Source organism: Schistocerca serialis, chromosome 8 (assembly GCF_023864345.2).
Source record: "Schistocerca serialis cubense isolate TAMUIC-IGC-003099 chromosome 8, iqSchSeri2.2, whole genome shotgun sequence".
Taxonomy (NCBI): domain Eukaryota; kingdom Metazoa; phylum Arthropoda; class Insecta; order Orthoptera; family Acrididae; genus Schistocerca; species Schistocerca serialis.
The window spans coordinates 380,878,311-380,893,597 of record NC_064645.1 but is presented as its reverse complement, the minus strand read 5'-3'; positions in this window follow the sequence as shown (position 1 = coordinate 380,893,597).

The window sequence follows — 15,287 nt, the reverse complement described above, 5'->3', positions numbered from 1 at the left end:
TTCAACCTAACTAAACTAAGGACATCACACACATCCATGCCCGAGGCAGGATTCGAACCAACGGCCGTAGCGGTCACGCGGTGCCAGTCTGTAGCCCCTAGAACCGCTCGGCCACTCCGGCAGGCCTCATCCTTGTGAAGGTTTAGTGAAATCTCTGAACAGTCAAAGAGACTGTGTCTGTGATACAATGTCCACAGTCAACATCTGTCTTCAGGAGTTCTGGAAACCGGGGTAATGCAACACTTTTTTTGATGTGTGTATAATTCAAGTGAACAGGAAATTAAGTAATACAAAAGGAACCATTTCACTATGACGATTGTACTCGGTATCTGTTGATAGAGGGTCCTTCGTTTTCTTTAGACGAATAGCGACATTGGAGTTTCTCTTAACTTTTCGTTATTACTTTACTATGTTCTGACATACCCGTCGTTGAAACTAGTCCCGACAACGCAAATTCTATGCGTCTGCTATTCGAATCCTTAACTAGCTTAATACCGGGAAAGGATCGATGTTTAGCTTGCTACTTGTTACTCACTCCTTCCGGGACTCGAGTCGTTTAACGAGAAATAACCAAATCATTACTACAGATGTAATACGTCTACGTTACGGCTAATCACGCTTTTCGAAATTTCGCATTGCCGTTTGATGTTCGTTTTCGATCCAATCTACGTTATCCGGTGCACTCTGGAGTCTACAGCCACAGGTAGATGTAGGAGCCGCCGCTGTAATATGGCTTGTCGAAATGTAATTTCCGCTTGTCGTATATCTCCGTGGTCGTGAAGCGTCTGCGAATAACCCGCGGTAACAGCTCTCTCTTGAGACGTCGTTTGAAGCTATTCGGATCTCTACCATCCAATAACTATCTCAATATTTCTAATATTACAGTCTACGAGCTTTCCTTATATCAGTTTCTGCATGAGAGCTCACTTCTTCAAGTAATATTTACAGAGAAAAATACGCACATACCATCACTGTACTCAAATCAATACCGTAATATCATTCTTCTGATTCGCTTGGGCAAGCACAAATTTCATTTCAACTCTGCTTAATACCTTAACAAATGCTTAGGTCAAATGTGTATTCACTTCTACTGCAAAAACGAAGCTTGTCAAGGAGAGTCAAAAACGTATGTAATGTAACAACATACTATACAGTCATTCCTATGTAAAACAAAATGAGTACGTAACATCGTTAGAGAACACGCGAACGCAAATTAATATTAAGTGGCTACGGCTGCCGTGTGGAGATTTATAAACTCATAAGCCAAACATGACACACATTTACAAACATTTATATTTTACGTTTCGGACGTCCATCAACGCAACTGTCAATATGACATATCTACCGTCCGTAAAACTTAAAAAATAACTCCAGATGAAAAGTTTCCAGTAAAAGTCGAATTTAATGTATATTTGTCAGTTATAGGATTAATGGAATTTATTCCTCTGACGGTAATCTACGTGTCATATTCTAATTTCTAAGACGTATTTGTTGTTAGCAAAACGTTATAGAGAGAGTAATATCACATATATCATGGACAAACAAAAATTATTAGTTGTTTGATGAAAAGCCTTTGAGATTTGTTCATTGTAAGAACACATTTGTTATATGGATGTTATTGGTAGCTACTAGTTTATATGAGAATTGTTCTAGGTTTAGCTTCATAAATTCCAGAGACTGTATGAAAGACGTACTCAGTTCGCCAGAAAGTTGATAATTATATTTCTTTCTCCAACTAGTTTCGAGGTGTAATCATACTGGAGAATTGAACACAATAAATTTGTACAAGCCACATGACCTTAATTTAAATTTGCAAGTAGATATTTATAACTAACTGTGCACGCTTGTCGATCTGGATTATTGGAGACTAAGTGACCTATTCAATGCGGAATTCTTCTCTCTTGCATGTAATGATCAGAGCAAGCATTCTCGGTACATGAGTGTCTCCAGTCCATGAACACGATATCATCTAGCACACCTATACCTGACAAATAACGATAGAAGTCAACGTAGTACCAGTGAAATTACGGCTCTAAGTCCTTCATTCTTTATATGCAGGTAGTTCAACTGCCACGTGGTCACAGAACTGATATCATTCTTGGTGCAGTCCTTAATAATTTACGTCGGTTAGTGCCAGATAATAATCATCAGAACTCACAGTTATGTTACGAGGAATGGACATCTCTAAAGACGGGCAGTCATAGAAGCTGAACGAACAAGTATGGATACAAGTAGTGTATGCACGAAAAGCCTTGAGCATCAGCAGAAATATTTCAATGAACTGATGTGATTAGGAAACAGGAAAGAAATCGAAAAAGAAGTGGTCATACAAAGAACTGATTAATCACATAGAAACATCAAAACAACTTTCGATCAGATTACAAGCTTCAAAATTAAAAATGCAAGAGCAATTCCACGGTTACACATCGAGGAGAGAGTGGATAGACGGCAAGAGTACGTTCAAGGCTCTACGTAAGGTAGGAACTGTCTGATGACGGGACAGAAGCAAAATTGGAGTCCATATTTATGACGTAGGTGTTCGGTAATAGTCACAGCTTAATAGAGATCTGAAAGCCTTGAGATCTGAAAGCCTTAAGATCTGATAAAGTGCAAAAAACAAATAATATTCCTTCAGAATATGATAAATCACTTGAGGTCATGGTAGCCAGATGACTATTAAGCTTGTTGAGCAGAAACTATCAGAATCTCGGAGGTATATCATCCGCAGTCTTCAAGAATGCAAGAGCAGAAAACTGCAACAACTATTGTACAATCAGGTAAACAGCTCATTAATCCCAGTTGCTGACCAAGATAACATATAGGAGAGTGGATTTTTTAGGAGACCTGCAGTTCTGCTACTGGAAAGGTAAGATCACCAGAGAGGCAGTTGCACGTGTTAATGACAGCAAGACTTAAGATAAATGAAGACAATTTCATAGGATTTATCGAACTAGACAAAGCATTCTGTATTGTACAATGGTGTTGGGTGTTTGAAAATCCCAGGAAAGTAAGTGTAAGCTACAGGGAAAGATGGGGAATACACATCAAATACAAGAACCAAGAATTGTAGAAATCCTCGAATTATATCAGTGTATACATCGAAGAAGCAATGGCATAATGAAAAGATAGTTTCAGGATAAGGATTGAAATTCAGGGTGAAATTATATAAATGATAAGATTCACTGGTTATACTGCTATCCTCGGTGAAAGTGAGGAAAAATTTGGGGAACTATTAAAGTTGAATCAACAGTCTAATGAACACATTCAGTAGATTGAGAATAACCCGACGAAAAACATCAAAATTGACAACGAAGTGCTGGAATCCAGGCCTGGAAACAAAATAAAGTATAGCAAACGAAGTAAGGAAAACATAAAAAAGCAGACTATCACAGGCAGAAAGTTATTCCATGCCAAAAGAAGTCCACTAATATAAAATATAGGACTTAAATTGAGGAGCACAGCATTGTCTGGAAGTGAATCATAGACTTCAGGGAAGGCGGAAAACAAAAGAATGGAAGCGTGGTGCAACAAAAGGACATTTAAGAAATTGGTGGGACGATAAGATAAAAAAGAGATGGCCCTCCGCTGAACTGTGGAGGACAGAAGCATATAGAAAGCACTGCAAAAATGAAAGAACTTGATCCCATCATGAATTTCACTCTGCAGCGAAACATGCCCTCATATGCAAGTTCCTGGGAGATCAAAACTGTCTGCCAGCATGTGAAAGGTCCCGGCTTCGACTCGTCATGTGGCTCACAGTTTCAATCTCCCGGAAGTTTCAAGTACCTTTATGCTAGAACATATGTTAATGCAAGACAGAATAACTTCCATGGTACTAGATGGAGCTGCGGTGGGTATAAACTGCACAGGAAGACAGAGACAGCAATACATTCAACAAAGTTTTGCTAATGTTGGGTACAGGTACTATTCTAAGGTGAAGAGCTTAGCACAGGTGAGGAAGTGGAGGTGGGACGCATAAAACCACACAGAAACAGAAGTAAATAGTCGCAGTTATTTTTCCAAGTAATTTCAGGTTACTGATATTGTTAATGTTGTGCACTTCATTCAAGGAATAGTCTGACGCAGCTCTTCAGCTAATGAAGCCTGCGTAAGTCACTTCATCACTGAATAATTAATACAACCAACTACATTTGACCACGAGAACTGTATTCTGATTACATTTCTCTCTACAACTTTTATCACACCCTTCACTCCATTAACGTATTGATGCGTATTTGAACTTCAGTATGTGTCCTATTGGCCGATCCCTTCTTCTAGTCACATTACGCTATGGCCTTTTATTCCGTAATTCGATCAGTAACTTCCGATTTGTTATTTGATCTACCTACTTAATCTACACCATCACATTTCAAGAGCTTTTCTCTTCTTGTTTGAACTGATTTTCGTCGACGTTTCACTTCTGTACAAAGCTACAGTCCAACGATTCCTTCTTTAACAGAAATGCTTTTCTTGCTATTGCCAGTCGGAATATTAATCTGCTGCCCAAACAGCGAACCTTGTGTACTGGCTTAAATGCCTCTAATGCCGTCAGCATCATATGATTTGTTCTACATTCAATCATCACCATTTTACATTTGTTGATATTTCCTTTGTAATGTCCTTACATGATACAATCCATCTCGTTATAATTATTTTCCAAGTTTTTGTCTTCTCTGACTGAATTACAATATCATAGGGAAACTGCAAGATTGTTATTTCTTGTCCCTGAACTTTAATTACCTTTCCAAATATCAATCTGTTTTTTCTTTATTGCTTGCTAAACGTACAGATTCCATAACGTGTGTCACTCCATCCTCAACTACTTATTTCCTTTCGTGTTCACCGACTCATAAAACTGTAAGCTGCTCTCTGTACAAGTTGTACATAACTTTTCACTTCTTCTATTTTATCCCTGATGCATTCATAATTTCAAAGAGTGTATTTTTGTCAACATTGTGAAAAGATTTCTCTCATTCTCAAAATTCTATGAACGTAAGTTTACCCCTATTCATTTCGTCACCTAAGAGATATCGTAGGTTAAGTACTGCATTGTGTGGTCGTATGTTTCTCCAAAATCTAAGCTAATCTGCCCCAACATCAACTTACACAAGTCTTTCTCTCTTAAGTAATTATGTTAGTCAGTATTTGGCGACCATGGCTCTTTAGGCTGGTAGTCACAACTGACAAAACCTATTGTCTTTTGAACAGGGATCACGCTTGAAATTACTTCTTAAATTCAGAAGTATTCCTCATATGACTGAAATCTTGCTCACTAAGCGGACTAGAAAAAAACCTACAAGGGTATCTTACTACATAAAATGGTGTTGTGAGAGTGTCTTTTCGGAAATGTCTCTCTCTTTCCAATTTCTGTACACGTACCTGTGTGTCATAGACCTTCCCTTATATGCAGCATGTGCCGATGGTGGCTATTTAAATCTTGCAATAGTTCCACAACAATCTAACAGTTACCCAGACGATCGTTTATGTGGGCCTCAACTTATGACCGCCTGCCATTGCTGTCCTATGCAATATGGACTGCTGCGTCTCCAACCTCATTGCTTATAAGGTGGATGTCAAGCTACGCTAAGGACAGTTTCTGAAGCGATGAGAGAATGAGATATTCCTTTGGAGCAGGCCTAGATATTATTATGCAACATGGATCGTTTAGGACTTAGGATTTTCCAGAAAAAGCTACTGTCAAACTATAGGGATGGACAAATGCAGAAACACGCCTTATGAGGTGCCGGCTGTGATTTTAAGTTCGGTAGCATTTAGTGATCTAGTGGTAAAATAGTAACCTTAATCGGCAGTCTTGCTTGAAAATAGGCAAAAGTGCGTCACTAACACGCTTAATCATCAATTACTTTTGTCGTTTTATCACATGATCGTGTCGTAAAACTTAAGTGTAATGGATACATTGTGGTTAAATGAAATGGGGTGAATTTCCGGCCAGAAAACTAGTAATACAATTTCTTTAATCTAACGCAACGGTTACGAGCAGCGCAATAGCGCCTCATGAAATGAAATGCATTGTTTAGTCGTATCTCACACTTTTCTTCATTTATTCCTTGATACAACAGAAAATGACCTGGGTTTCTTGTAGTAAAAGACACACTTCAAACTTTTGGATTCATTAACAGTTACTTTTAAACGAAGAAAATTTGAATTGCATACGAAACAGTTCAAATTTCCTTCGTTTAAAAGCAACTGTTAATCAGTCCAAAAGCTTGAAGTCTGTCTTTTACTACAAGAATCCCAGGTCATTTTCTGTTGTATCAAGGAATAAATGAAGAAATGAATTGCAAACGAAACAATCCCCCCATGAACCATGGATCTTGCCGTTGGTGGGGAGGCTTGCGTGCCTCAGCGATACAGATGGCCGTACCGTCGGTGCAACCACAACGGAGGGGTATCTGTTGAGAGGCCAGACAAACGTGTGGTTCCTGAAGAGGGGCAGCAGCCTTCTCAGTAGTTGCAGGGGCAACAGTCTGGATGATTGACTGATCTGGCCTTATAACACTAACCAAAACGGCCTTGCTGTGCTGGTACTGCAAACGGCTGAAAGCAAGGGGAAACTACACCCATAATTTTTCCCGAGGGCTTGCAGCTTTACTGTATGGTTAAATGATGATGGCGCCCTCTTGGGTAAAATATTCCGGAGGTAAAATAGTCCCCCATTCGGATCTCCGGGCGGGGACTTCTCAAGAGGACGACGTTATCAGGAGAAAGAAAACTGGCGTTCTACGGAACGGAGCGTGGAATGTCAGATCCCTTAATCGGGCAGGTAGGTTAGAAATTTTAAAAAGGGAAATAGATAAGTTAAAGTTAGATATAGCGGGACTTAGTGAAGTTCGGTGGCAGAAGGAACAAGACTTTTGGTCAGTTGAATACAGGGTTATAAATACAAAATCAAATAGGGGTAATGCAGCAGTAGGGTTAATAATGAATAGGAAAATAGGAATGCAACTACAAACAGCATAGTGAACGCATTATTGTGGCCAAGATAGACACGAATCTCTTGCCTTCTACAGTAGTACAAGTTTATATGCCAACTAGCTCTGCAGATGATGAAGAAATTGATGATATGTATGATGAGATAAAAGAAATTATTCAGGTTGAGAAGGGAGACGGAAATTTAAGTCATGGGTGACTGGAATTCGACTGTAGGAAAAGGAGGAGAAGGAAACATAGTGGGTGAATATGAATTGGGGCTAAGAAATGAAAGAGGAAGCCGCCTGGTAGAATTTTGCACAGAGCATAACTTAATCATAGCTACCACTTGGTTCAAGAATCATGAAAGAAGGTTGTATACATGGAAGAACCCTGGAGATACTAGAAGGTTTCAGATAGATTATGTAATGGTAGGACAGAGATTTAGGAACCAGGTTTTCAACTCAAAAACATTTCCAGGGGCAGATATGGACCCTGACCGCAATCTATTGGTTAGAACTGTAGATTAAAACTGACGAAACTGCAAATAGGTGGGAATTTAAGGAGATAGGACCTGGATAAACTGAAAGGACCAGAGGTTGTACAGAGTTTCAGGGAGAGCATAAGGGAACAATTGAGAGGAATAGGGGAAAGAAATACAGTAGAAGAAGAATTGGTAGCTTGGAGGAATGAATAAGTGAAGGCAGTAGAGTATCAGGTAGGTAAAAAGACGAGGGATAGTAGAAATCCTTGGGTAACGGAAGAGATAATGAATTTAACTGATGAAAGGAGAAAATACAGAAATGCAGTATATGAAGCAGGCAAAAAGGAATACAAACGTCCCAAAAATGAAATCGTCAGGAAGTGCAAAATGGCTAAGCTGGGATGGCTAGAGGACAAATGTTAGGATGTAGAGGCTTATCTCACTAGGGGTAAGATAGATATTGCTTACAGGAAAATTAAGGAGACCTTTGGAGAAAAGAGAACCACTTGCATGAATACCAAGAGCTCAGATGGAAACCCAGTTCTAAGCACAGAAGGGAAAGCAGAAAGGTGGAAGGAGTATATAGTGGGTCTACACAGGGGCGATGTTCTTGAGGACAATATTATGGAGATGGAAGAGGATGTAGATGAAGATGAAATGGGAGATATGATACTGCGTGAAGAGTTTGTAAGAGGCCTGAACGACCTAAGTCGAAACAGGGCCCCGGGAGTAGAAAACATTCCATTAGAACTACTGACAGCCTTGCGAGAGCCAGCCCTGGCCAAACTCTACCATTTGGTGAGCAAGATGTGTGAGACAGGCGAATTTCCTTCAGACATCAAGAAGACGATAATAATTCCAATCCCAAAGAAAGCAAGTGTTGACAGATGTGAAAATTACCGAACTATCAGTTTTATAAGTCACAGCTGCAAAATACTAACGCGAATTCTTTACAGACGAATGCAAAAACTGGTATTAGCCGACCTCGGGGAAGATCAGTTTGGATTCCGTAGAAATGTGGGAACACGTGAGGCAATACTGACCCTAAGACGTGTCTTAGACGAAAGATTAAGGAAAGGAAAACCTACGTTTCTAGTATTTGTAGACTTAGAGAAAGCTTTTGACAATGGTCACTGGAATACTCTCTTTCAAAATCTGAAGGTGACAGAGGTAATATACAGGGAGCGAAGGGCTATTTACAATTTGTACAGAAACCAGATGGCAGTTATAAGAGTCGAGGGACATGAAAGGGAAGCAGTGGTTTGGAAGGGAGTGAGACAGGGTTGTAGCGTCTCCCCGATGCTATTCAATCTGTATATTCAGCAAGCAGTAAAGGAAACAAAAGAAAAGTTCGTAGTAGGTATTAAAATCCATGGAGAAGGAATAGAAACTTTGAGGTTCGCCGATGACATTGTAATTCTGTCAGAGACAGCAAAGGACTTGGAAGAGCAGTTGAACGGAATGGACAGTGTCTTGAAAGGAGGGTATAACATGAACATCAACAAAATCAAAACGAGGATAATGGAATGTAGTGGAATTAAGCCGGGTGATGCTGAGAGAATTAGATTAGGAAATGAGACACTTAAAGTAGTAAAGGAGTTTTGCTATTCGGGGAGCAAATTAACTGATGATGGTCGAAGTAGAGAGAATATAGAATGTAGACTGGCAATGGCAAGGAAAACGTATCTGAAGAAGAGAAATTTCTTATCATCAAGTAATGATTTGAGTGTCAGGAAGTCGTTTCTGAAAGTATTTGTATGGGGTGTAGCCACTTATGGAAGTGAACATGGACGATGAATAGTTTAGACAAGAAGAGAATAGAAGCTTTCGGAACGTGGTGCTACAGAAGAATGCTGAGGATTAGATGGGGAGATCACATAACTAATGAGGAGGTATTGAATAGAATTGGGAAGAAGAGGAGTTTGTGACACAACTTGACTAGATGAAGGGATCGGTTGGTAGGACATGTTCTGAGGCATCAAGGGATCACCAATTTAGTACTGGAGGGCAGCGTGGAGGGTAAAAATCGTAGAGGGAGACCAAGAGATGAATACACTAAGCAGATTCAGAAGGATGTAGGTTGCAGTAGGTACTGGGATATGAAGAAGCTTGCACAGGATAGAGTAGCATTGAGAGGTGCATCAAACCAGTCTCCGGACTGAAGACCACATCAACAACAATAACAAGGCAGCGAGAGGAGATGTTAGTTACAGTTATTGAAGCAAGAGAACAAACACACGAACTCGTCTAACACAGGATGGTGTAAGGAGTTTGGCTTGCGAAGATTTCAGCGCTTCGAGAAGAGCTTGGGACACAGAGCAGCCTAACTGTACACCAGAAAGCAGCTGCATTCCGTCTCAACGATATTTCCTCGTGGTACAGGTACTCAAAGTGTCCCCTCGCGTCCATAGCGCGCTCTACAGATTCCTTGTTTGCCTCTTTTTACTGATAGAATTTCTAGCGAGGTATTGAAGCTTCTAATTTCCAGCAATCAATGGAAACGCGCGCCTACGAATTGAGCGGGAAATATCGCTCTACCAACGTGCTCCAAGTCACTTACGGCAAGACAGAGAGGGCTGGGGTCTTTGACTTCCATTTGTCTTCTCTTTGTTCGATACTCGTCCCTGCTATTGTCCTGTGCATTCCAACAGTTCAGCCCTTCGTTTTTAAGCTTGGAGAGGGGAGGAAATTAGCCTTAGCCCACAGCCAAACTAACAGAATTGATTTTGTGCAAAGAAAGGGGTATTAATTAATAAGAGGCTGCTGCTCCTTGGTAGGAGTAGAATACGACAAAGACAGCACATAAAATCATAAAATACTATACCGTTGATAGTGAATGCTCTAATAAAAAAAGTATTAAAATAATCAACGTTTATGACAATAGCTATTCTACTTTGTTGTTTGTGGTGTATGTTAGGGTATTCAGAGCACATACTGCGATAGAAGGACGCAACTGTTAGCACATGGGAGATTGCATGGAAGAACACTTCGCTGACAACGCCTGAGGTATTGGTCAATCAGCCCGTAGTGCAAAGAGATGCGTTGATTTCCATTTGTCAGAGTTATATGGTCTCTGAAAGCGAAAGGCTGAAATTAAAATGATCATTGCATTATATTATTGAACAGTTTTTGAAACTGCTTATTAGAGGTTTTGGTTAGGTTCCGAAAATATGACATGATATATGTTGCAACACAACACAGTACTGAATCGGAGTATGAAATGGATATGTTTCTAGTGAAATGTAATTACTGAAGACATTTAGTATCAGATAACGGGACTTATAGTGAGGCTAGTAAAAATCGCCTGAAGACACAGAAAATGATTTTATTATGTTTTATTTTATTGAATATCAGTGAGATTCTTCAAGTATATTCCGTGTTTTTCGATTACAATTGTAATTTAGTTATATTTTGGCCATTCTGAGGAAACGATAGTTTTCTTCAGAAAAGTCGGTGGCTCTATTAACTACACTTTATATATAAGTTTTTTGAATAAATATCTTGTTGTTGCCCGTTATTTCATGGTTGCTTATTTAGTAACGTCGATTACTGATTCCTTCTCTTTGCCGTAACCTCAGAAATTAATAGTTTTGAAATCATTTATATATGGTAAAAAGATAAGTAAAATCTATTTCGAGAAAAAGCGTCACACTCTATTCATATTTTTAAATGACGTTCAGCCAGATTTTATTTGGCGGAAATTATACCTTGTGCTGCTAATGTTAATACAAATCAACTACAAATGAAACAAGGGGAAGAGTAAGAAAGATACATGCTATTATTTATGATTTTGTAATTAGACTCAAAAGGTCGATCACCTACGAAGTCTCTGGAGTGTAGAGTGCACAGTGTGTTACTTTACGTGCAGCCGCTGCTCGGTGTACTTATGCCAGGCAGCCGCTGGGGTGTTTGTGTGCTTCTCGTGTTAGGAACGTGGCTTTAACCTGATGTAAGAGGATCCGACTTCTTCAATCATGAATCTGCACAATTCTACGGGCGCGAAAACTGTAGGCGAATTTTCCATATTACTTGATACTATTCTTTAGAAGGAAACAGATTTTGACGCAGTAAACGCACGTTAAATGCATTTTTAACATGAATACTGAAATACCGTAGGTTTAGCAACTATAAACAACAAATAATATATACGTTTAACATAATAAGAAACCGATACAACTATTTATTTTATTTTTAAAATCAAGTTTTAGCCTCATTAGCCATCATGAGTGCCGACAGAAAAGCTCATGGCTAAGACATACTAAATAGGTAATAATTTCGAAGTGGTGCCGGTCTCTCAACTATACCAGATCTAGTTTGACTGAAGAATAAACAAAAACTTTGCTGATTTATTTGTTAACCACACAAAAATATGAGTTATATAACATTCGAATTATATTTCCTAAATTTTTCATAAACCTCCTTATCATTACCACCATGTGGTAATAATGATTTAATTTATTCCAAGATGTTATTGAAATAAATTGGAAAATGATTAACAATAGCTTTAGGAGATAAAGTGAACAGATTTTGATACCTGTATAGCTTCTCCTTGAACTAAATGATGACAGGTGTTGAAACAGCAATTCCGTTCCATTTATTTGAACAAGGACACATGTTACAAGTTCGGTACGGATTGAGAATTCGGCGCATAACCCGAATTTCCGACTGCAGTTACGCAAAGAAATAACAATATGAACTGGTGGAAGTCCGTGATTAAAGCCCGTTGTACTGCTATGGGAAATCAAAGAACAAACAGAGTTCAAGGGTGCAGCATAGATGGTGAAGAAAAACCTAGCTGTGGCGAATGTTGCAAAGATATAAGCCGAATGCAACAGCGACTTGTGTCACTATGTCGGCAGCTTCATTCCACTCCGGAGAACACGAGATCAGGTCACGTGATGTGACGTGGTGGAGGAGGGCAAACGGTTCAAATTATGTAAATTGAAGGTAGAGAGGGGGAGAAGACAAGAAAAGGAAGTTGATCACGGCTGACAGCTGCATCGGGACACACGCGGAAACGCAGAATCAGCGACGACGAGTGAAAATGTATATTAGGCCTGAATTTGAACCCGGGATCTCTTGCGTACGTGACACGTCGTTATCGGAACATGGCGGTATGCCTCACGGCCGATCCACATTGCCATCGAGCGCCACCCATCCGCAGTAGCTTTCCTTTTCCTCCATGTTCGCTGCTCTAAGATTCCCATACGAGATCAAACGTATTTGCGCATCCAAACTGAAGAGGGTGGATGCATTGCCCAACTAGCCTAATATATTATATGAATTCGTGATGTCTCTTCTTTTGGACATGTGCGAAAGAACAGACACCACACATTCATATGGAAGATTGCAAATCTTACTTACGCCATTCCGCGTATGTATCGGGAAACGGCTGCAATTCATGTTGAATGACGGGCTGATAGATCCGGCGAGAACCACTTACAACAACCCCATCTAGGCAGTGGAAAAGAAAGATGGATCTATTCGCATTGTTTAAGACCCCGACCAATTAACATTATACAGAGACTGATAGACCAGAGTGGTTGGAGGAACTGCTCCAGAACTTCCACAGTGTGTGAGTTTCCCGTCGTTCAATCTACGCAGTAGCTTTTGGCAAGTAGGCAGTACATAACCGTTCCATTTGGGAAGTGCTATCAGTTCAGGAGGCCGCCGTGCGGTCTGAATGTATCGTCTTCAGCCTTTATCAGAGGACTACATGGTATCATCATTGATTTTCTCAAACAGAGAGTCACTACATATGTAGATGATCTGTTAATAGTTGAGAAATTATGGCGGCAACACAGTGTCGTCGTATGAGAATCACTGAATGCCTTCAAGGAACTCAGTGTCAAGGTCAACACTGGAAAGTCCTTTTTTTGGATCTACTTCCTAGGACGTGATTATGGGAGAGGGAATATGACTTACTTCAGAAAAAATATAGGCAAGGCAATAGCGAACTATCCTAGCCTGACGACAAAGCGACATTTGTCAGCGTTTCTAGGCGTCGTCAATTTCTGCCAGCGATTCATACACAGTGAAACATTGAATTATTCTCGCCTTACTGCACCTACGGGAAAGAATACGCCTTGCGAATGGGGCGAGGAGACAAAACTGCAGTTTCAGTCGCTCAAATCGGCCTTACTGTAGACGCCTATTCTGTCACTTGGCGTGTTGATTTTCCAAAAATATATGGATGCTGGAAATCCGGTTAGGAAACCATCACGTTTGGGAGTCGCGTCTTCACGAAAAATGAGAAAAATCACACTCTAACCGAGCTGGAAGCACACGCCGGGATGTGGGGAGGTCAGAAAGATATTTTTTATATGGTTGGAGGACAAGGGTCTATACAAACCACAAAGCCCTGGAATTCCTGCTCACCGTGAAGTGACTAATAAGCGGTTCACCAGTTTGATTTTCAAAGTTCAAGAGTACGAACATCATTGCTGACGCCTTGTCACGGTCGCTGACTGGCTTCGTTGAGAGCTGCCATGAGGAACTCCAAGGAGACCATTTCTGTTTCTACCATATGAGAAAGGTTGCGTTAGAAGAGGACGTAACAGTTGCCATGAGAGACATAAGAAACGAGCAAGATAAGGAACCAGGAATAGTCAAAGTAAAACAGAAGTGGAAAGAGCAGAGAGAAGCTGTGATGAGATCAGTCTGTCTCCTTCGGAAAGGGATTTTATTCCACAGTAGTAGTGTGGATGACTCCCTCTCTTTGTGTGCTGGAACACCTGACTAACAATATTATCTGACACATCCATGTCAGTTTGGTCACTTACGGCGAGAGAGTGCTTTCAGAAATTAAGAACGATTGGCCATATCAACAATATGGAATGAAGAATCGGCAATGTTCTGCCTGTATGCACAAACAGTCGGAAAACTAAGTACACCACTACAATGGTGCAGGCCCCGCTTTACTCCATTGTCCTCAGCAGACTGTAGCAACTCGTGACCACAAACCTTGTGGGACCATTACCCCAGACCATGAGGCAGTATTGCTTTACCTTAATGCTCGTTGAACTGACGTCGAAATTGGTCACTTTAACGCCACTAAAGAGGGTGACAGCGCTGACCGTTTCTAGGGCATTCAGAAACGATTTCCTTCCATCAGAGGGGTATTATTGATAAAATGATCTTCGACAACGGTCCGCAATTCCGGGCATCGTTGTGGAAAGATACGAAGGAGTCACAAAATATCACCGGTTTTCATATCCTCCTACCACCTAACCAGGGTGGTAATGAAAGAGTTGGGGAACCTATGCAGGATATATAGCACAAGGAAACACACCACGTGGAATATGTTCTTGAACGATTTCCTGGACCTGTTGAACGACGAACTGCGCGGAGTCAATTGGCAGCAGTGACAGTTCTGCACAACAGGCAACCTGAGGACCTCATCAGAAAAGCTGTGAATATCCCAAAACAGGTCCCGTGAGAAGCATCGAAGTGTTTTTGAACTCGCACTTAAACGGATTCAGGCGGCAGCCCGAAGCAGAAAGGCACGTGCTGATAGAACGGCGAGAGAATGGGAATTTCGTGTTGTGGACAAGGTGCTCTCGTCTGTCAAATAAAGGGGAGAAAAGCACCGTAAGTTTTTCGCGATTTATAACCTGCCATTTCGTGTGTGGAAAATAGCTCAACACTCACTGGAGTTGGATTCAAGGTCGAGGAATTCTATTGGACTTCACCAAGTGAGTCATGTCAAGCCACTTCGAGAACAGGAACTTTGTCATTTGTTATTTTCATTTTTTGTTGCTATTAGGTCTGATTCTCTGATTGTTTTCTTTGTGGTACTCTGTGTACAATTGCATCCATGATAGTTTCTTGATTATCTGTTTATTTTTTATTTTTGTTTTGTTTGTTCGTTTGT